A 22953-nucleotide genomic window follows, 5' to 3' on the forward strand; every position below is an offset into this window, starting at 1 on the left:
ACTGTAAGAAACTGAATATGATCACTTCACAAACACTTTTTCACACTTAGTCGAGACTTTCAACTGCCTTAACATGTAATAATTGTTTTTTTTACGAAACCAGTCATCACTAGTTTGGTAAATAACTATTGTGCCACCGAGAATTGAAATACGACGGATTTCCACGTCGATAACTAGATTGAAAAGTGCACAATAAGTGATTGTTTATAATGAAAATTAAGATTTTTGTGCATTTGCCTACTTCAATTCTCGGTTGACACAAAACATGATGTGTTATACGTCCACGAACCAATTTTCGGTCGTCAAAAGACTTTGGTCAACAGTAGAACACAACATACTATTGTTACATGCTAATGCACTACTCAAATGCTGGGACATTATACGGAATTTCATATTTTTTGATTTTAACTGTAATAATCCGAATTTATAAGTTGTAAGTCAGTCACTTATAAGTTATAAGTCACATTATTATAAGTCATAAGTTATAAGTCGACTACTTATAAAGTAAAAGTTATAAGTTCATAAGTTTATAGGTCAAAAGTTTACAAGTCGTAAGTTTATAAGTTATATGTCCCAAAGTGTGATGCATTTATAAGTGATTAGTAAGACAAAATTTAAAGTTCAAATACATCATTTTAATTTTTGCGCTAATTGAATACGTAACAGATTTTGGTAGGTAACTTGACCAATGTTAGTGTTAATAAAAAAAATTGTCGCAGAAGACATGTGATTGACGCCATGTTGTCAAAATAAATTCTGGACCTGACATACAAACTGAGTATACCACGTGACATCCCAAGTATACAGCTTTAAGGTATACAACTCCAACCGATACTCTCTCTAGCAAACAAACCCTCAATTCTCTGTGTCAAATACACACATTATTTCTTTGTATTTTACAAACACAGTTTTACATTTTGACTGACTACGCTGTAGTTTACATGTAAATTCCATAGATTACTTGATTCTTTTACCACCTTAATGAAAGTAGTTTGTTTGGCAGAAGAACACTAACATGATTGTACATTGGCAAAGTTACCTACCAAAATCTGTTACGTTTTCAATTGGTTTCTTCCTCCAAGCAACGGTTAAGCCGAACAAAATGACATGTCTATCCATAGAACCATAACCACAACTTATTTTTCTTTGTTATTTTGACAATTGCATTGTTAATAGTGTTGAGGTTATGATTCTATGAATGACAGTTTGATATTTCATTTCACCTATTAGCGCGCAAAAATTAAAAATTTAGAGATGTAGGGTACGGACCCCAGTATTCGGCATAGTTTAGAATATCGGCCACAACAATGGGTTTCATTGGGTTTCATTGTTCTAAACAATAGATGGCCGATATTCTAAACTATGCCGAATACTGGGGTCCGTACCCTATTCGAAATTTATATTTTGATTTTTGTCTCACTAATAGAAGGTTTGCGCACTGTGACATATCTCACTTATAACTTATAATTATAAGTCATGTTCCCATATACAACACATGTAAACATGACTTATAATTATAAGTTATAAGTGAGATATGTCACAGTGCGCAAACTCTCTAATCACTTATAAACGCATCACACTTTGGAACGTATTAACTTATAAACTTACGACCTATAAACTTTTACTTTATAAGTAGTCGACTGATAACTTATGACTTATAGCCATGTGACTTATAACTTATAAGTGACTGACCTATAACTGAAATCGATTGCGTCACGAATACTTTTTCACACTAGAAAATGCGTTAAATTTGGGATGAATGTGGATTACGCGCTCGAACCATATAGATGGCGAAATTAGCTACAACATTCACCACAAATTTTTGTCACATTTTGTATGGAATTAGATGTTTGGACGCCGATTCTTGAAACTTTAAGAATTCGTAACTTGACAAAAAGTATTGGATGACGTGATTTGTTTTTGTTTTTATCAATGCATTTTATCAAATTTATGCTTACCTTCTTTGACCATATTCAATCCTAATTCCCTGAATCGCTAACAATAAAGTGACAAATGAACCATCCAGTCAATGGAACGTTAAATGAAATAAATTTTACTCAATCAAAATGTGTGTACTGTTCATTTATGGAATGATTTGGTTTTGTCTTATTATTGTTAGCGATACGCCTAACGCTATCACTATAAGGTAATGTAGGAGGTACGATGTTCAATTCAATATTATTTACAAATGAAAGCTACACACGTTCGTATTCCGTTTTTGTTTCAGTGTGAAGCTAAAACTTGAAATCAGTTCACTATGAACTACTGAAACTGAGATTGAATTTAGAAATTGGAAAAAAAAAATTGAAGGCAGTACCTCCTACTTCTTTTACCTTGCCTAGCATACCCTACAGGTAAATTGCATTTGATTTAGCAATGTCAATATGTTCCATTACCACACACTAATGAAACATATTTACATCACCAAATCGAATGCAATTTACATCCCTAATACCCTAATGTATGCGTGGCATACATGGAATTTGCTAAATGGGGAAAACTGTAATGTGCATGTTTCCCTGCCCTGCTCTGCTTCCACCTAAAGGCGGTGGAAACTTCAGAATTGGTTTCCTGAAACCAATGATTTGAGATATGGCAGCCTCCACCGTAACGGTAGCCAAGGTTAAAAACCTTGACCATTGTTCCGCCGGTGCAGGTGGAGGGGAGCTAGTGGTCGCCCTAAAGATCGGTCGGGTGCACATTTAGGCCATGAGTTTAAAAGGGAATGAAAAAGAGTTGGGGGGGTAACTAAAAGGAATGAGGCGGTTAATCTCTTAGACTAACACCGTTGGCGCATACCTTCATCATGTCGGGTATGCACATGGAAGGGAAAATCAATCTTAATTCAAAAACATTGTTCTCGTTGTGATCAGTTACCGTAAGGAAAAATTGAAGACAACGAGAACAAAGTTTTTGAATTAAAATTGATTTTCCATTCGAAATGTGAAAATATAAATCGAAGAAATTCTCAAATAGAATTTTTTGGAACGCGTCGAAAATGGCCGATTGAAACGAAAAATTTCTTCTTTTTTTTTAAACCGTTGTCTTCGATTCATATTTTCACAATTTTGCAATAAATTCACTGAATTCAATGAATTTATTGCAAAAATTCGTTCGCCAGACCTGAAAAAGAAAAGAAAAATTAAATTAAAAGTTGATACAAACCTCCGATCGTATTTGATGTTTCCTCCTTTACAAATCAATATGAAATGGCCGAGTCACCTACAAAAGTTGCTAAAAAAACATTCGAAGAATGCAGGGTTGCATCAATAATTTCGATTATGAAATCGAATCAAACGCTACTGCTTGAGTACATGTACATGTTAGAAGAGAAATTTAGAATCCAGAGAGATTCAATCATTTTTGATTGTAACTAGTTAACTACAATAAGACTTTGTTTATCGGAAATATAATGTTCGACGCAAATATCAATTATTTTGCAATTGAAATCGCGTGTTTCTTTCATATCGTTCCATTGTTTCGTTAGGTAATTTGGTTCAAGGAGTACGGAAATGTACATTGTTGAGCTGTATTATTTACAGATTGATTGCCAATACGTTGACAAACAATCAGTTATCGTTCATTTGGACAGCCCCAACCTTCATGCTGCTAATGTGTTGCATGGCAATTATTCAATTGTACATGCACACACACACGTGTGAGTCAAAGTGTCAAAAGTTTCAACTTTTCCATATAAACAATTGCTGGGTGACTGCATTTCAGTGGATCATTTTAATATTGCTCTGGTCAGAGAACCGGAGAAATTGCGTCAATTGGACTGTTTTGTGTTATAGACAATTTGATTTCCTAAAAAACGTTTGGCAGTACATCGTACAGGAGGAACAGAAACAGCAGGCTGTTGGCATTGAAAATCCCGTCACGAATCTTAAGGATCAATGGAGTGCGCGCTGTAAGAGATTATTTACTGTCTGACGAGGTGTTGGCAAACGTTTCCCGACATATTGGCACCAAGGATCTTATTTTAACAGCGGTAAGCTTTATCCGTAAATGAACATCCATCTCAGAAGTTGGACATGTAACTGGTGTTCAAGTTGAATTCACAAAGTATCTTCTGGTCATACAGGAATTCCCACCAGACAAATCAACTCTTGCCAACACGTTCAAAGCTGTCGTCGGTGCATTAAACAAATCATCCGGAAACGAAAAATCGTTTGAATTCGTTCGCGATTTTCTTTTCACACAACTGAATCAGAAGGACATCGAAAGTATGTGGGACATTGAACGACCAATCGAATTGTTGCAATAGTATTGTAGGGCGAACAAATTCGCCGAACCGGAACCGCAATTACTGAACGATGCCGGTAAAAATACAATTCTCGCAGTGTACCATGTCGGCATCTACTGTGATCGCAAAATGTTAGCGGCTGGATTTTGCTTTAACAGATTCTACGACATTGAGAATCCACGGCCGTACAATTTCAAAATAACGCTATGTTCGACTAAATATGTATATGTATATAGTAAAATGGAAACAATTTTCGACAATTCACTCGATTGTACATACGTTGGAGACAAATATCAATTTTTGATTTTTCCTTCGACTTAACAACACGAGAAAAGCTTTTACCGTTGAAGAGACGTGCTGTCTATTCTTGCTCTTCGTAATATAATACACACAACTTTCTTTCTATATATTATTACGAATAAAACGATATTTCGTGATTTATTGTATATTTATTGTATGAAAAGAATCCATGGCAGAACAGAGAAAAAAAACTATTCCACACGTGTCATACCGTGATGATTGATTGAGATTTTTTGTGATCTTTAGAAGATTACATTCTTGTATTTGTACAATACACAGGCACACAACACAATTTCGAATTTACCGGTAGAGATAAAACACCGGTTACGTTTATGTCGTAAATAAATTAATTATTTTTTATAACATTTGATGATTGGGTTAGGATGTTTTTTATGTATTGATCCAGTCAGTACACACGCGGGGCATTTCCTTGCTGATCGATGTTTATACTTTTTACTAATTCGTTGGGTTCGAATTTCATCCGTGCGTCAAAAATCGTTCCTCTGATTGCATAGACGAATGCGAAATAGAATTTTGTTCAGTTAAATGTCTCATTACAGAGAACAAATATACTAGCATAACCATCTATTACTTCATTCTATCCCTGTTTATTAAACATACTGATAAATAGTACATTAATGTCCCAGTGATACAGCACGGTGCTTTGTTGTCTTGCAAGACAGTAGTATACTGGTACTACTACCCCATGCGTAAGTTGACCATTACACAGCAATTTACACCCAGCGAAAATTTTTATTTAATTATATTGTGTTATATAGTGACTCAATATATATATATATGTGTATATGTGAGATGAAATAACTTGTGCAAAAGTTAGCAGGATTATTTTACTGGAAGAGCAAAATGCCTTTATCAATTTTCCTTTTCCAAACGGTATACCATATACCACCCGTACCACATACTTATTCATATATATGTTACGACATTTTCGCTATATATATCCATCCATACATAAATAACAAAAATAGAAAGTTTTTGTACTTCTTCAATGTTATGTATAATTGAAAATTCGGTATGAATGGTCCCTCATAAAATAAGAAAAGTTCCACATATTAAAAGTTTTCAATTATCATAAGAAAAGTTTTCAGTCACACTCCAGCTTTTGTTATATATACGGAACCAACTTCCGAGTTCCGATCAGAAATAATGCCAAAACCACAATTGTCTTCCAATATTCATTGCAATTTTGTTTTCTCGCGCCAAGAAGTACGTTAATAAATTACCACGGAAAACAAACTTGAAAAAACAAAATTGGTCAAACCACATTCTCGTCTAGCGACAACGTAGAATTTTCATTATAGCAGTGCTGTAAAAGTCTTACATACAAAATGACAACGGAAAAATGTTATTTCTTTCGACCACCGTACATTTGGTACATTATACAACACCCATCCATACAAAACACAGCAACAAATCAGCACATACATATATAATATTCGGAAAAGTTCACCCGAAAAAAAGTATCTTTTTATTCACTTACGCTTTGTAAGTAACAATGAAAAGTACTTTGTTTTGGTCAAGAAAAGTTCTTCAAATGTTATGCTTTGTAAGCAACCGGAAATATGACGACGGCCATATGTTCATTTGGGACATTCACCATGTATGTACGTACGTATGTATAAATGATAGAGAATCGAGAAAAATAACATAAAGTAGAAATATACTGGTAATACAGTGGTTGGAAGGATAGAGAACGGCAGAGAAAAAAAAATGTAATTTTGCTAGTTGTGCAGAAATATGTGAGGATTTTTGCTCGTTTTTTTTCTTTCTTTCTTAGTTTATATGGTGCGATTGCCATAACGGCGTTGTGTAATAGAAAATTCTTGAAAAGTATTTGAAATTTCATAAATTTTTGCACAGACTGGAAGTGTTAAAAAATTGTTTTTTGAAGCGAAACAAAAAGCTATGTTAACTCAAAATTCAGCTAAGAAAAACGACAATTGTACAATTCAAATCGACAATATTTTAGGGTTTTTTGGTGCCTGTAGATGCAAGCATTTTAGGTACTGTCGGATTGGACTGACCCTGCCAGCTCTAGCCAACGTTTATCGGCACTGAAAAATTTAAATTAAATTTAAAAATGTATCTTAATAGGGAACCACCGTTGGCCTCTAGCGACACCACAATTTTGTTTTCAGTACGTCATTATTTGCGCTCTATTTTCTGGTTAAATGCCTTCACTCTGGTCATAGCACAAGTCATTTAAATGATGAAATGATCGATTACATTTGAGCTTTAGTTTCCAAACAACATTTCCCTATATACTTATACCTCTGGTTTTTGGCAAATCCACCATCAGCAACTTGTCAGCCATTTCCGTATTAACAGAAGTTAGCATCTCCTTATTCCAAGAGAGAGATTACGGCTGTCGTTCTCTTTCCCCTATTTTTTATCTCAATTTCACCTTATAGAGTCAGAAAAATAATTAATTTTTTACTCGATGGATTTCAGACCAATAAAATACTCCGGAACTCCCGAACAGTAATCGGTTTTTCAATCGGACCTTTATCGGCCGAGCGATAAGGGTTTGAAAAAACGTTTACTATCGTTGTATAATATCCTATTTTAACCCTTTTTAAAGACAATAATAAATACAGTTGTTTTGGTATATTTAACTTTACATACTACTTTCCTACATTCTTCTTCAACTTTCTGTATGATGTTATAATTCTTTTAATTTGATTTTAAAAAAAATAATTAAAATTAGTAGAAAATGCAGATCCCGCGTAAAATATTTAAAAAAATGAACGTATTTTACGTATATATAACGAAAAGTGAACTTCATTGACAAGTTTTGTACGTATGATACACGTAATGTTGTCATTGGCTAGTGTATAGTAAAAGTTAACATATTTAACTTGTGCCGGCTGATATTATAAACTCGAAAGAAATTTTGCTATGGATGAACTTACCGTTATGTTTCTTCAGTAAATAAAAGAAATTTACCTTTTTCTTTGGCGGCATCAAACGGAGATTACATCAAGTGATGAAAAAATGAAACGATTTGCTTTATCGGACATTAATTTTTATTGTGGAATTTTGCAAAACAAGGCACCGTGCATAACGGAACATCACAGTGGCTGCATAACAAACGGGTTCGCTTTTCTTTGGCCTTTGTGCTACACAGCTTGCACCGACGAGATGTTAAACTTTGTTTTGGAAGGTGAATTCCTACGTTGTCGAAACGCACTTCATCAGGTACTGTTTTGGTTTTGTTGTGGAAATTTATTGGTTTTCCTCGACGTTTTCTGGTTGAAAAACCTTGAATCAATTGTTTGGCAAGATTCAAACGAAACGAGAACTGATTCTGAGTGCACTGTACACCTTTCGAAACTTTGTACGCAATGTAGCTGTTGACAATTGCTAGGTCTATAAGGAAGTACAGGATTCTAGGCCACCATTTGACAGATCGACGTCCAACTCCGTAACATTGTTTTAGTTGATCAAATCGATCAACTCCTCCCATGAGAGCATTGTATTCAGAGACCACTTGCGGACAAGGCACCGTAGCTTTCGATCCATCCGATTGTTTCCGTTGCACCGTTGATGTCTCTCTAGGATTATGTAAGGTCGATAACATGCAAACTGCTTTCTTGTCCATCCACTTTGTGGCCGATACATGATTCTTAGTTGCGAATTGAAACTCGCCTCGCTGCATGTTTTTCTCAAATTTTTGATTCTTTTTCATAAATTCAGGCAAGTTTTTTCGAGTTCCTTTGACAGTTCCACAGGAGTAAATTTCGCGCTCCAATAATTTTTCCATCAAACCAACACTCGTAAAAAAATTGTCGAAAGTTACCACACTTTCTTTCTCGACTTTGCTTGTCAGATCGAGCACCACTTTTTCCCCCAGCAGATCGCCTTTCGAATCATTTTTTCCGGTGTATATCATGAAATTGACAATGTATCCAGTGCGAGAGTCGGCGAGGCACCAGACTTTGTACCCTCGCTTTATTGGTTTATATGGTTGATATTGTTTCATAGATGACCTTCCCTTGAAGGCAATCATCGACTCATCCACTGTAAAATATGACGACGGTTGATAAAATGCATTGTTAGAAATGTTTGTCCGTATCATTTCTATTAGCGGTCGTAACTTGAACAATTTGTCGTAAGCTGGATCGGTGCGAGGAAGTTGTGCTTCATTGTTGTTGAGGTGAATGTTTTCTAAAATTTTCTTAAAACGTTTTGACGTCATAACTCGCGCAATAGCTTCTACTCTCAATACAGGATCAGAAGACCAGTAATGGTCTATTGATGGAAGCCGATGAATTGCCATTAGAATTAAGCATCCCACAAAAGCTTTAATTTCTTGATTCGTAGTTTCTATCCAATGTTTTGAAGCGTTTTGTTGAGCGTAGAGGTTTGTTTGGTGTACGATGTGCGTAAGAACGCCTTCATTAAAAAGTTTCAAAAAGAAATCAATTTCTTTCCCAGTTTCGTTCGAGAAAGGAGTTGCATTGAATTGGGCTGATATGTTTTCAAAACACATTGTCTCGGTACCCCAAACGCCATCAAAAAAAGTGCCGATTCCATCCGATTCAAGGTCGGACATTGATTCTGCGTCGGAATACTCACCATCGTCACTGGATACATCGGCATTTCTTGGGAATGAATAAAGACATTGGTCCTCGTCGTCAGAATATTCACCATCGTCACTGGATATATCACCAATTTTTGGAAACGAATAAAAATATTTGTCCTCTTCGTCAGTATCTTCAAAATAGTATGAACAAGCATTTTCGACGCGTCTGCATTCGCTAACGGATGTATCGTCGATGAAGTCGCTAACAGATGTATCGTCGCTGAAGTCGCTAACAGATGCATCATCTTTCTGGATTTGCGTAGTCACTGACACGCTTGGATGCCGACATTTTTATTTTAAGGTTATGTTGTTGCGTTAATTCAACTCTGATTTTTACAACCGAACCATTTTGATCAATGAATTAAAACCACAATTATATTTAGATTATTGTCACTGGATTAGATGTTTAATCAAATTCTTCTCTGTAATTATCATTGTCTAAACCGAAAACGATGCACAGTGTTTATATTTTGTATCCGATCTTTTCTTCGCTGTAATTATCATTGTCTATACCGAAAACGACGCACAGTTTTTGTATTTTGTATCCGATTTTTTAAAAAGCAGTTTTCGTTGTTTTTTCTGAAATTGTCGCACAATTTTTTTTTATTTTTGTAAGTATCAGAGTTCGTTTATAATCACCCGTCATTCGTATACGTCTTTTTTTAAATATAAGACTTTTAACGTATGAGGTTACTATGATGTCGCATTTTATTCAAGCGTAGTGATTTACGTTTTTCGTATTTTGGAGGTGGGAAGTATACATCCCATGGCCTTTTAAAGGGTTAAGATAAGACTCTTATCGCCAAGACGATGTGGGGCAGTTTATTTGACTAAAATCCGTCGAAAACTAATTATTTTTCTGTTGACATTGACATTGTTGCAGCTACATCTTTCAGTGAAATGGCGAACCGTACACTATCAGGTAGAATTGATATAGAATAGATGGTAGAGAAGAACATCAGCCAGCAATATCTCTTCAAACAGCTATCATCTGTCATCAGTCATCTGTTATCGACAGCAACAACATGAAAAAGCGAAAATCATAGCTAGCAAGGCCTTATATAGCCAAAAAGAACGTTGAAATTAACGAAGTAAAAGACTTTCTTTCAATCTTCTAAAATTACTCAAATGAAAGGAAGTACCAGACTCGGTTATTAGACAAACAAGTTCTTTAGTCTCTACTATATACTATCTCATGATATATTCTAACAAATGTCTCTAATTATATTATTGAGGATGTCTAATACAGTTTATTCAATTTACAGCTGCCATTGTCGTTCGTTGTCGTCCACTCAAAAAAAGAAATTGCACTGTAACGTCAACACACACACACACACATTGCTGTTATATTGGCTTCCTCCAGATTTAAATCAGCATTTCTCTTGTCCACAATTAAATTAATTATCTTTATCCCTTGGAACAATCAAAACATGTACAACTGTCTTTTGACCATAACACATCCTACGAACAACTATACTATGCAGTACTTTCCTTGTAATTTTCTCACATGTGTATGTGGTGAAACCCTTGTTTTGTTTAGGCAAGCATGAATAGCCAGAGAATATTACTGGCATGTAACGTGCAGTGTTGAAAAATGCTTTGTGGATTGTGTTTGATATTCGCAATACGGCTATATAAACTAAAAGGCAATAATAGATTTTAGATATTCAAGCAAATCACTGTGTGTGAATGAAATAAAGAGAAAACAACTTTTTGTTCGCATGGATGCTGATTTCTGTCCGACAGAATTGAAACGAAAGACAAAAAAAAATTGACTGAATTATCAATCTCAGCCGAATACATTTGCTGAACTATAAAATCTTGTTATGACTTAGAACAGAATGAAAAAAGAACGTTTTTCTACATACGGCAAGCATAATCATTAGAACTGTCATCGAATATATTACTTTATTAATTTGATGTAAGCATTTTCTAAGTATTGCTGTGTAGGATAGGACTATCTGGAGCTCGATATTTATTCAGTGTTGGCGATACCAACGTCCGTAAGAGGTCAAATGTTAAACAGAATCAGGTCTTACTAAGATTGTCACAGTTTTCGTAGACATTCAAAATATCCACGAAACTCCCACCAGAAACCCTATACAAATTTTTGAGACCAGACGTCTTTTAATAAATACGCCCCGAAATACTAGATGCATAGCACATGATATGCTCGATGTCATTATTTCTCAAAAATCCGATTCACCGTAACTATCCAACCCATTCTCGAATATTGGAACCAAATTCAAAATCATTAGAAATTAATAATGGAAACCTCACGACCAGATTTATGTGAAAAATAAAAATATTTTTCCACTGAAATTGTGTTAGTATCTTGAATTCGCATAGACGACTTCTTCTTTCAGCACAAAGGCAATAAAATTTTCCTCGAACAACTGCATGTGAACAATACGACTAACGCTATTTGTTGAAGGAAATTGAAAACGTCTCTAAATAAATGTGACATTAATTTCCACCGAAGCTTATATCGCAAGCAAACGTTTCTGTGTGGACTGGAAAGCGTAATATAAAATCTGTATGGTTGGGTTTCTATTAGATATAATTCGTCCTATACTATACTATACATTACAATTATTCCATTTTGCCGCACACACATCTATATAATAGACATAATACATGGATGTCATTAGTTCCGATATGTATGTTGAAATAGATTTTCAAGCACTTGAATAGATTGGGAAAAGTATAATGCTTTGAACATTAAATAAATTAAATTAATTTTAATTTATCCGATATCCGATTATCCGATAATGTCCATTCCATTGAGAATGCTAACATCTGACATTATATTCTCCTTGTGGAACATTAAAACTTTTTTTGCAAGCAAATAGAGGAAGAGATTTTTTATGAATGAAATTTTTGTGTTTACTTTTTGTTGAATAAAATAGTCCCATTGAGGTGCATACTTTCTTACAAAATTTTTAAGATGAGGTGTCAAAAATGAGGCGTAAACTCTCAGAATTCTACGAAATTCCACTGAATATTAGGAGAAATCAAATGAATTTCTATTGAATTTTGTAGAATTCTGAGAATGCAATGAAGGTAATACTGCTAAAAGTGATGAAGTAATAGATTCGATAATCTGTTGACGTCTGATGTTTGACTTCCGTTGAATGTTAGCTGTATGTTCTTTGTCAGACATTCGTCGCTCAAATCATTGTTTAGAAAATTAAAGATTTGTTTAACAGTTAATGTCAATGTTGTATGAGTGGATCAGCAGTTTAAACAGCTGATGAAGCTTACTTAGACACAAGTTTGTTGATGTTAAGCAATAAGAAAGCTGTCTAAGTATATGAATTGGTTTGAAATATAAAATCGAAACGCTGTAATCATCTGTTATCGACAGAGACAAATAGCCTACATCGAACTCGATGAAATCTGGTCTTAAGTAGCATTTAATGTGTAAAATAAACGAAGTAAAAGATTCTGTTTAAATCTGTTGAAGTTGTGGTGGTCACAATCCGAGTATGCCGAGTGTGCCATTGAATCAAATCACATCACAGCAAGCAATGAAGTTCCTTTACAAAATGTTTTTTTTGTTTTCATCAAAAAATTGTATCCGGTTGTATCAGAAGAAACGCTGGAGCAACTATCCAAACTAACGTCCGAATCAATTGACAGAAATGATAGCGGATCTGGTGGGCTAGTGAGTGGCACGTGTACACTAGGCCTAACAGCAGCTGTTGTATTCGAAGAAACGCTGGAGCTACTTTGTGCTGTTGATGTTCTGTTCAGCTCGTCTTCATCAAATCACATCAAAGTTAAAGAAAAGGAAGTGGTAAATTCGATTCAATAATCGCATTATTCATATTCTTCCCGCTCGGTTTTCTGCTTTTCTGTTAACAGTCGGAACCACATTTAAAATTCCATTTAAGAAACGATTCTTTTGACTGTAAGTCTATGTTCGTATCTCAGTTCCAACTGGCGAATTAATTGTGATTCCTTTCGTAAGGCGTATGCCACTCAAATAGACAATTAAGATTATCTGAATTATATTTATTTTGAGTTTTATCAATTAGATTTAAGTATTACCCCCACTCATGGAGCTCATGAAGCAGCATAATTTTTCTCAGACAGAGCCAGCAAATTCAAGTGTACAAAATACTTCATAAATAATCAAAAACGACCCAACTAATCCAAGACAATCAAGATAATTGTTACACAAAGCAATTAGTTTTCAAAAACGGAACAAAAAACACCACAACTCAAAAAAGACGTTCATTTATAAAATGTTCATCCGTTAATGTCTTCGGCAATAAAAAACACAAATCCCAAAGACGAAGTTGTCGTGAATTAACGTAGCTATGTGCGAATTTAATAAACTTTTAGATTTGAATGACAAAAAACTTGGGGATATAAATTTCAACTCCAGGAAGGATATAAATATTGTGCCCAATAAAATTTATGGCTATTGGCGTGTACGACATAGGCCTATACAAATCTAACGCCCTTTGACTTAATCTTTTGTAATTTTTTTTTGACTCGCATGATATAATGTCAATCGTCGAAGTCTCTGTGTTTTGTCTTCCATCGTGTAAGATAGCGGAACGTAAGACGATTGCACAGTGTCAACAGTTTATGCCGGGCATAACAAGAGCAAGGGTATATTAGTACTTAACCTGTTGCCCGCGGCAGCATGGGACCAGTATTGTTATTGGGCTTATTACTTCCATCGATCAAAGCATTTTTAATCTCTTGATTTCAAATCTTGTACTTCAATTATTTTAACATGCATCTTACAATATAAAAGACCATATTACCCAGCGCTTAACATTATTTTTGTCATCGTTATCGATAATGTTTGCGGCTGTTGCAAACACTCAAATTTGAGGATAAGTTTCCTCTTACTTGTAGACTGCGACGAACGGTAAATACAAAGACCGGACTTTCTTTACACTTCACATCAATTTATTGAGTCTTGTTCGTTCGGACGGTAATTAACAAGTGCTGCGGTACATAAAAATGTTCTAAACAATGCAAATTTCTACGTACAAGAATGTGTGAGTGTATTATGGCTAGGCAACATAAATTTCAATCTGTAGCAGATAAATATGGATAAAGGATAAATATGCTAGGATCTGTCAAGTAAACCTCTCTGTACAACGTTAAGGGACTGTAAAAAAATACAATCGAAGGAGATAATGTCGCAGGAAGCAGACAAACATCCAAAAATCGTCGGTATTTTTAACATATCTATTAAATTCACTGCAGTTAAGACTTATACGAATCCTTGCCGATTTGTAATCAATCTTCTTCCTACCCTTTTCGCAGATGAATACCAAAAATATAAATGTTGATGTGGAATCAGTTACTTCATGCGATTAAGTATTTCCTTTAATGTAGCCTTAAAAAATCTTTTACTTCATTAGTTTTGACAAAGATTTTGCTATTATAAGATCAAATTAGACAGCCCACATCGATTATTCTTGTCTATCAATGACAGAAGAAGTAGCCGAAAAACGTATAATTGTAGGTTCTTTGTTGCTGTATTCAAGGCTATAACACTGATTGTGAAGGTCATGTAGATACAAGGTTGATGTTGACATATCATTTTCTGTGTTTTAAACTTTAAAAGTAAAGGCTTTGGACTATGAAAATATCAATTTTTTGACATCCAATGACTACCTGATTTTTAAAGTTTAAAATTAAAATTTCCTAGTTCAAAAAAGAAAAGAAACAAGAACCAATGACACCGTAACATTGAATGGAAGTGACATCTCAAATTGCTGCTAAAATCTGTTGACATTCCCAAAACTGGGTTATCCGAACTTTCTTTTTCGAATCTACAACAATTTAGAAAATACATTTGACCCAATTTAGATTCACTCCCCCAATATACCAATTTCTTTACGTTGCACAACGAAAACGTATATGGTTAAGATAGATGTGTCTATATAATTTGGGAAGTTTTTTTTTAAATATCCTCCGAAAATCGATTATATAGATTCCCTTTTCCGTATAAATATCATGCGAGATTATATATTGTACGCGGGCACCCGAGCAAAGCATTTCATTTCGAACAATCGTAAATAATAAACTTACAACAGGGAAAATATTGCCTATGGTACCATCTTATGACTCGCACGATCAGAAAATATATTCGTAATTCAGTGAACAAGGAATTTCATAGTTTTATTGCACCTAGGCACTAAAGTAAATGATCAATTTGCTTCATTACGAAAGACGTAATGCATGTTGTACTATTAGTAATGCAACCTTTTTCATAATGGTTATTCATGCAACTCAGCATCATAATGTCCGAAAATTGCGAATTTTAGGTTACTCTGTTGCATAACACGTTGTATGAATCTCGGTGCAAAGTATTTGTATCATCACTGAATTGCATAAAGTACAATTATGCAACTGAGTACGGGAATGAAATGAACTGATCGTTACCTGGTTTAATCGTATAACGTTCTGGAATATTTCATCCAAGAAAGGAGTGCAGCAAATAAAATTCTCTAACTAGCGCAAGCATTGATATTTTGCCGAGCCGAGGCCGAGATTGACAGCACATCTTATGCGCAAAGATCCGTTTAAGACACAAGTTATGAACCATATTTTATGTACGGCAGTGGGATCACCGATTTAACAAACGTCACTTTTACGCACTAGTGCGTAAATATGATAATCCAAGCACTACATCGATCACACTGCAGCATACACTCGTTATATATTATATGATATTAAGTGCAAAGTACTTTCACCGAGATTCAAACAAAGATTTATGCAACGAGGGCTTCTTAAGTTTGCAGTTTCCAACATTATCGAGCGTGGATTGTGTAGATGTATGCACCAACACAAGACATGATTTTATGGACACTTATATGAAATTTGATATTATACAGACCGACTTGACGGCAGCGCTCGCTGTACTAAAATGCAGCCAAGTATTGAATAAATTCAACAATCTTATCAAATCAAGGACAACACATTTTTATTTGATACATACACGATGTTTTGTCAATCTCGTCCTGCGGACTCGAATAAACCTGACATCTAGTGCGATATAACCTTCGTATGGTTCTTGATGCGGAAATATTGAACTAAATATAGAAAAAGAAAAGCATTATTGATGTAACGTCACTGTTCGATTCAGCATAAATCTTATGTTTTGAAAACAATAACGGAAAATCAACAGGAAGCTTCTCAGTTAAATATGTCCGAATACATTCGTGTTGATTTGAATAAATGTTTATCAAAACTCTACCCAATTCAAAATACGTACCAGACTAAAAATTCATTTCTGCGCTCTACAGCATAAAAATGTTCTTATTTTCCTATACATAGTTTGTTATCATTTTACGACTTCAACGTTTCATCTATTTTTCCAATATATAATTCGATTTCACCAGTGTTCCACCAATCGTTTTATCTTAAACATCTAGTGAGAGATGTAATATTGTACAACTATATGTATGGTATAGTATATACGCTCCATGCCAACAAATAGTAACATCAGAAATGGCTAGATATACTTATATATTCCCGTTGTTGAATTATTCGCGCTGAGAAACCGTTTTCCGTAGCAGTTGAGGGATCATAGAAAAATTAAATTTTTGAAAAGTGATACAATGGATGTATTCAATATTGTTTTATTATTGACGTTCGTTGTTGATTATTTTCTTTGGGATGTTCCTTATAAGTTTTGCTTCGACGGTCTGAGTTCTGTTCTGAGTGTGCAATACGAGGAAAAGGTGATTTAAAAAATAAAATAAGCTATCGCCCTGAAGAGAATTCTTTAGATGTGTATATTGGTGTGTATTAAAGAAATAAACAGAACAAACAACAAAGACATAAATATGAGGGGAGAGAGAGGTTTGGAATTGAACCGTTGTTATTGGTATTAAATCTTTGGAATTGATGAAATGTTGTATAAGAAAAATGAAATTTATTTAAGATTGATATAAAGTTTATTGTAAGGGGTTTATTGGAACGTTTCAACTGTGGAGTTGGATTTGATAAATTCATTATGTTTGCGAAAATGGTTGAGCGGTATATTACACAATGTTCAGGTAAATTATTTATCTATTTCTTCAATCGAGCACCAATCATTGTTCGAGTAAAATGTCGGTAGATAAATAGGGCTCAGCACAACGTACAACAGTATAAGTGGTATATATAGAGTGCAGTGCAGGCGTTTATGGCTCTTTATGGCTGAGTCAGGGCCTATTATAGGGATTTTTTGTCACTAATTTTGGTAATTTTTGTCAGTAATATCTAGATATCTTTCACTTCAGTATTGTTGTCAGTAATTAATTACCTGTAATAGGCGCTCCTCTGACTGTGCGATACAGATATGCTGAGTAGACATTTTGTATTTTGACCTTTGACAGACGGCAAGCATATCAGCACTTTTACTGTAGGATCTATTTCTTGATATGATGTCGTATTTCTGAGAATTTGTTTCAAATCTACTACTTCTTTTGCTTAAACATTTTTGAAAGACCAGGTCTATATCTATAAAAGATTATTGATTTCTGTAAAACAGATTAAGAGAGGATTTGTATTATGTTATCAGGTATGTCCTTTTTATGTAAATTCAGAAAAGGGCACATTTGCTGGACTTAAATTTTCTCACTTACTCATAAGAATATTTTTATCTTGTGTGCGGCGTCAGTAATATTCCCCCATTACTCAGTTTGGAACTGCATGTGCATATTAATTACAAACTCGATTCCATATGTCCTGTATTTTGCACAACTCAGGTACATTCTTTTTGAGGATTCATGAAGTCAAAATTATACCCAAGTCCCTCACTATTGAGAGCCCTGTACCGCCCTGAATTGATCACTTAACAACTTTTTTTTTCTTACAGCCTAATCCATTTCCTTCAAAACAATACAAAGCTGCACATTTTTGAACAGTAATTGCGTCTTCAGCGAGTATTATTATTAAGGTGCCTACTCCTTTCGAGTAGCACGACTCTGGGCCGTGTCAGGCTTAGCCAAAAATCCTTGCAAAGGTGATGAAATACAGTTTCAGATAAAAATAAAATTTGGACAGTAAAGTGAATTGAGTGCTCCACAGGGTGGTTCAAAATTCTCCGAGATAATTCGGTTTTTTCGTATTCTGAACACCTATTTTTTTTTCAAAATTAAAAAGTGTGTAGGGTTTACTTAATTTACCAGTACACGTCATTTAAAAACGAAATAATGAAGAAATTGACAAATTATTTTTGACACTTTTGAAGTATGCTATGAAAAAGAGAACTCTTGCCGGGATATTTATTGACGTTTTTGGACGATTCAAATTGTTTAAAAGCATAAAGTATAGGATTTCGAATTGGCTACAAACTTCCCGAAGAAAGTTTTCTGGATTTTTTAGTATTTTGATCGGATTTCAAGGATTTTAAGCAGAAAAAAAATGAACCTTCAAATCAATTTTACCTCAATTTGCACAATCTTTTGCCTTAGCGGGACGTATCTGTGTTGTATCGTAATGTGTTGTATCTATAATATAAAACACAAACACGGTGCACCTCATCTCACCGCGGTGCACCACGCTTCACCTCGGTGCACCACGCTTCACCTCGGTGCACCACGCTTCACCTCGGTGCACCACGCTTCACCTCGGTGCACCACGCTTCACCTCGGTGCACCACGCTTCACCTCGGTGCACCACGCTTCACCTCGGTGCACCACGCTTCACCTCGGTGCACCACGCTTCACCTCTATGCACCACGTTTCACCTCGGTGCACCACGGTTTACCTCGGTGCACCAAGGACTACCCGATGAATCAGTTGACCGAGCCGGCTAGGGTGTCTTTCTAAAACGACGCGTCAGCGAAAAAGTTCTTCTAATGCGCCCCAAGATACGGTGTGGCAGACTTCACAGTGGTACCTCGGCCTGCGGTTGGTCAGTGGGCCACACCTCCGAGGATGTCTTTCAAAAACAACACAGCCGTCGAACAGTAAGGAGCCGTCCACGCCAAAGACAAAAAATTGCATAATATAAAACACAAAGACGGTGCACCTCATCTCACCTCTGTGCACCACGCTTCACCTCGGTGCACCAAGGACTACCCGATGAATCAGTGAACCGAGCCCGTTAGGGTGTCTTTCTAAAACGACGGGTCAGCGAAAAAGGTCTTCTAATGCGCCCCAAGATACGGTGTGGCAGACTTCACAGTGGTACCTCCGATTGGTCAGTGGGCCACACCTCCGAGGATGTCTTTCAAAAACAACACAGCCGTCGAACAGTAGGGAGCCGTCCACGCCAAAGACAAAAAATTGTTTACTCACAAGTCTTGCTTCATCTAAGTAAAACGAAGCTTAACTTACGTATTTGAAATTTCACAGTGGAGTAACAGATATTCCAAGCGATTTTCTGATATTGTATCAATTGAATTGTACAGTTAAAGTCACTCATACCTCTTCAATTTGCTTGAGTTGTTTTTTGGGTACTCATACCAATATCATACGTGTCCACAAAAAACTAACCACGGGTTAATAAATATCGGACTTACCTTAGCTTATTTATCATGTAGGCGACCCAAACTTCTCAGACGTAAATTTGCACAGATGACACGCATTAGAAAAATCAAAGTATGTTGTTAAATATTATTAGTTTTCAAAAAGATTTACTTTCGATTCAGCTGTCGAAAATACAAGATAATTTAAAAAAATAAAATAAAATTGGGTCGCGTGGACAGAAACTTTTTAGAAAACTAACAGGTATCCGGCGGGCGCTGAAGATTTTTTATAGAAACTGACAGTAATTCAGCCATCGCGTCGTGCAGACGACCTTTTTTGTATAAAAGTAGCCTTTGACTTGGGTGGGCCAGCACAAAATTTTTCTTCCACGCACGCCTATGCGCTGATATATGGCCATGGAAGTGTTAGTATACATAGGGAATTCAAAAAGTATTCCTTAGAAAACTGACTCCCGATGTTTATTATGTTTAAATCACGATTGTTATATTTAATGCAATGGGATGCAATATCGAAGAACATATCAAACCTAACGTCACCTTGCGAGTTCAAACTTATATAAAATCATATCTTTGGTAAAAGCTACAAGATACATATGAAAAGTCCTTATTTAGATTGAGAATATTTTTCACATACTACCTATGATAACGTCTTTTTTTATTGATAGACTAGACAATCAGACAGTAGAGGTCAAAAGAAGGATTGGTCTTGGATGGGCAACGTTCGGAAAACTTAGGATTATTTTTAAAGGCAAAATGAACAACAGTGGTGAACAGGAAAATTGTTGATTCGTGTGTCCTACCGACGCTGACGTATAGAGCAGAAACGTTAACACTAACGAAAGCATCCGAAAAGCTCAAAGCGCAATGGAATATAGTATGCTTGGGATTTCCCTTAGAGATAAAATCGCGAATCAGTCGATTCGGCAACAAATGAAAGTCGTAGACGTGATGGAATCGATAGCATCACTGAAGTGGAATTGGGCAGGACACATTGCGAGAATGACAGCTGACCGTTGGACCAAAACCATAATGAATTGGAGACCACCAATGACACAACCAATATGCAGGCCACGAGAAAGATGGACGAACTCCGATCAAGCTAATGGTGGGGACAAACTGGCAGTAAATGGTAATGGATCGTTCAGAATGGAAAACAAAAAAGGGAGCCAACATTCAGCAGTGAATATCAACGTGATGATTAAGAAGAAAACGAAGACGAACTTATTCGCAAATCATGTCAGAGGCCTTAGAAGGAAAATCTATCAAATTCTATCTATATAAAAAGGCATTATCATAGTTAGTATGTGAAAAATATTCTAAATAAGGACTTTTAATATGTATTTTGTAGCTCTTACCAAAGAGATTATTAGCCCCGTACGAAGTACTGGGGGCTTATAAGATTAATATGCCGTTTGTAACACGTCGAATTGGAAGCAGACAGTAAGGGCAAAGCATTTGGTTATGTTCATAGATGACGAATCCGCAATAAAAAAAATGTCCGTCCGTCCGTCCGTCCGTCCGTCCGTCCGTCCGTCCGTCCATCCGTCCATCCGTCCGTCCGTCCGTCCGTCCGTGACCCCTATAACTTGAGTAAAAAGTGTCCGATCTTAAAAATTTTTTTTTTCCCTGATTGGTATGGACAAAAGTAAGGTCAAGTTCGAAAATGGGCATGGTAGGGCCGGCCCTTCCAGGGCTAGGGCCTTATAGGTGTTTTTCAGTCTTTTGACGATATCTACAGAAATACGCACGCAGTAGCTGCTTGTGATATATCAAATGAAAGGTATTGACGAGTAGAACAAAGTTGCTGAACATTGTTTTTGGGTAGGATGCAACGTGGGCTTGCTGGGAGGGCTCAAAGGGCGTTACTCGGCCCTAAGTGATTCACTATAAATTATCTCATGACATATGACAGATGGAATATTGGTTTCTTCGGCAAAGTCTTAGAGTTTTGAGAGTAGAAGACGGCTGTATTCATGAAAATGTCGAAAAGTTGGACCTTGGTGTTTCAATCAGGTTTTTAGAATTATCTCATGACATATGACAGATGGAATATTGGTTTCTTCGGCAAAGTCTTAGAGTTTTGAGAGTAGAAGACGGCTGTATTCATGAAAATGTCGAAAAGTTGGACATTGGTGTTTCAATCAGGTTTTTAGAATTATCTCATGACATATGACAGATGGAATATTGGTTTCTTCGGCAAAGTCTTAGAGTTTTGAGAGTAGAAGACGGCTGTATTCATGAAAATGTCGAAAAGTTGGACATTGGTGTTTCAATCAGGTTTTTAGAATTATCTCATGACATATGACAGATGGAATATTGGTTTCTTCGGCAAAGTCTTAGAGTTTTGAGAGTAGAAGACGGCTGCATTCATGAAAAAGTCGGGAATTTGGAATTGGCTGTTTCAATTATGTTTTTGGGGTTATCTCTGAACCTACAGGAGTTATATTGCTACTTTTTGTTTCGTTTGTCAGATTATTCAATACCGAAAGAAAGTTGATAAAAAAAGTTGCAAATACGGGTTCCTAAAATTACATCGTAAACTTTTGTTTTACTTGAGAAGTACTTCGTACGGGCTTTTGTAATTGCGCTATGCGCAATTTTAAAGATGAACACTTTCAAAAATGGGCAATAATGTCAAGTACGCAATAAGGTTACAGAAGCATTTTGGTAACGGACGAATATGGGTTACGGGCTTATTAGGGGCTACGGACGTATTATGGTTGCGGACGAAATAGGATTACGGGTCGTACGGGGCTAAGTCGCAGCAAACGCTCCGACTGTTCTGATGCCTTGTTTTATATAAGTTTGAACTCGCAAGGTGACGTAAGGTGTGAGTTAGTTGTGACCGTTATTAAATAAAATTAAAATTAATATTATCAGTACAGCCCGGCCGAAGGCCGGTAATCAGTGCTAGTTTGTGTATAATTTTCCCATTATACTGTGGTAAATCAGAACAATGCATATCAAAAAGCACAGTGCTTTCCATGAAAACTTCAAGAAAATTTGAAAGCTCAAAGCTTTTAACTTAGTGGTAGTTCTGATTTAACACGACAGTACTGTGCTTGAGATGAAAAACTACAACAATTTCTAGTTAACTAAATTTATTTATTAGTTCACAAGTCCACACAAAACATAATCCGAATTAAACAACAAGCTTATAAATATTAAGTTACATTAACTGTGTATGCAACAAATCATTTCAATTATAAAGGTAGGAAGCAACCATAAAAGTAATTTTCATTATAGAAAAAAAAAGTTAACAAATTCAACAAACATATCCAAGTTTTTTTTTATATTTCCAAACATCATTGTGTGGATGCTAGTTCACCCAACTCCTTTTTTTTA

The 22953-nt window shown here is 35.6% G+C and overlaps 2 long non-coding RNA genes across 2 annotated transcripts; both read left to right on the top strand.

Annotated features, from left to right (window-relative positions):
- Positions 1-1006: 1006 nt before the first annotated feature.
- Positions 1007-19066, top strand: LOC119072172. Its single transcript, XR_005086799.1, has 3 exons — positions 1007-1067; positions 4929-4931; positions 19054-19066. It is a non-coding gene; the product is annotated as an uncharacterized LOC119072172 (long non-coding RNA).
- LOC119072170 lies at positions 3837-4245 on the top strand. The gene is made up of 2 exons (XR_005086797.1): positions 3837-3991; positions 4085-4245. It is a non-coding gene; the product is annotated as an uncharacterized LOC119072170 (long non-coding RNA).
- Positions 19067-22953: the final 3887 nt, after the last annotated feature.

The sequence above is a fragment of the Bradysia coprophila genome (genome assembly GCF_014529535.1).
Source record: "Bradysia coprophila strain Holo2 chromosome IV unlocalized genomic scaffold, BU_Bcop_v1 contig_81, whole genome shotgun sequence".
In the NCBI taxonomy this organism is placed as follows: Eukaryota; Metazoa; Arthropoda; class Insecta; order Diptera; family Sciaridae; genus Bradysia; species Bradysia coprophila.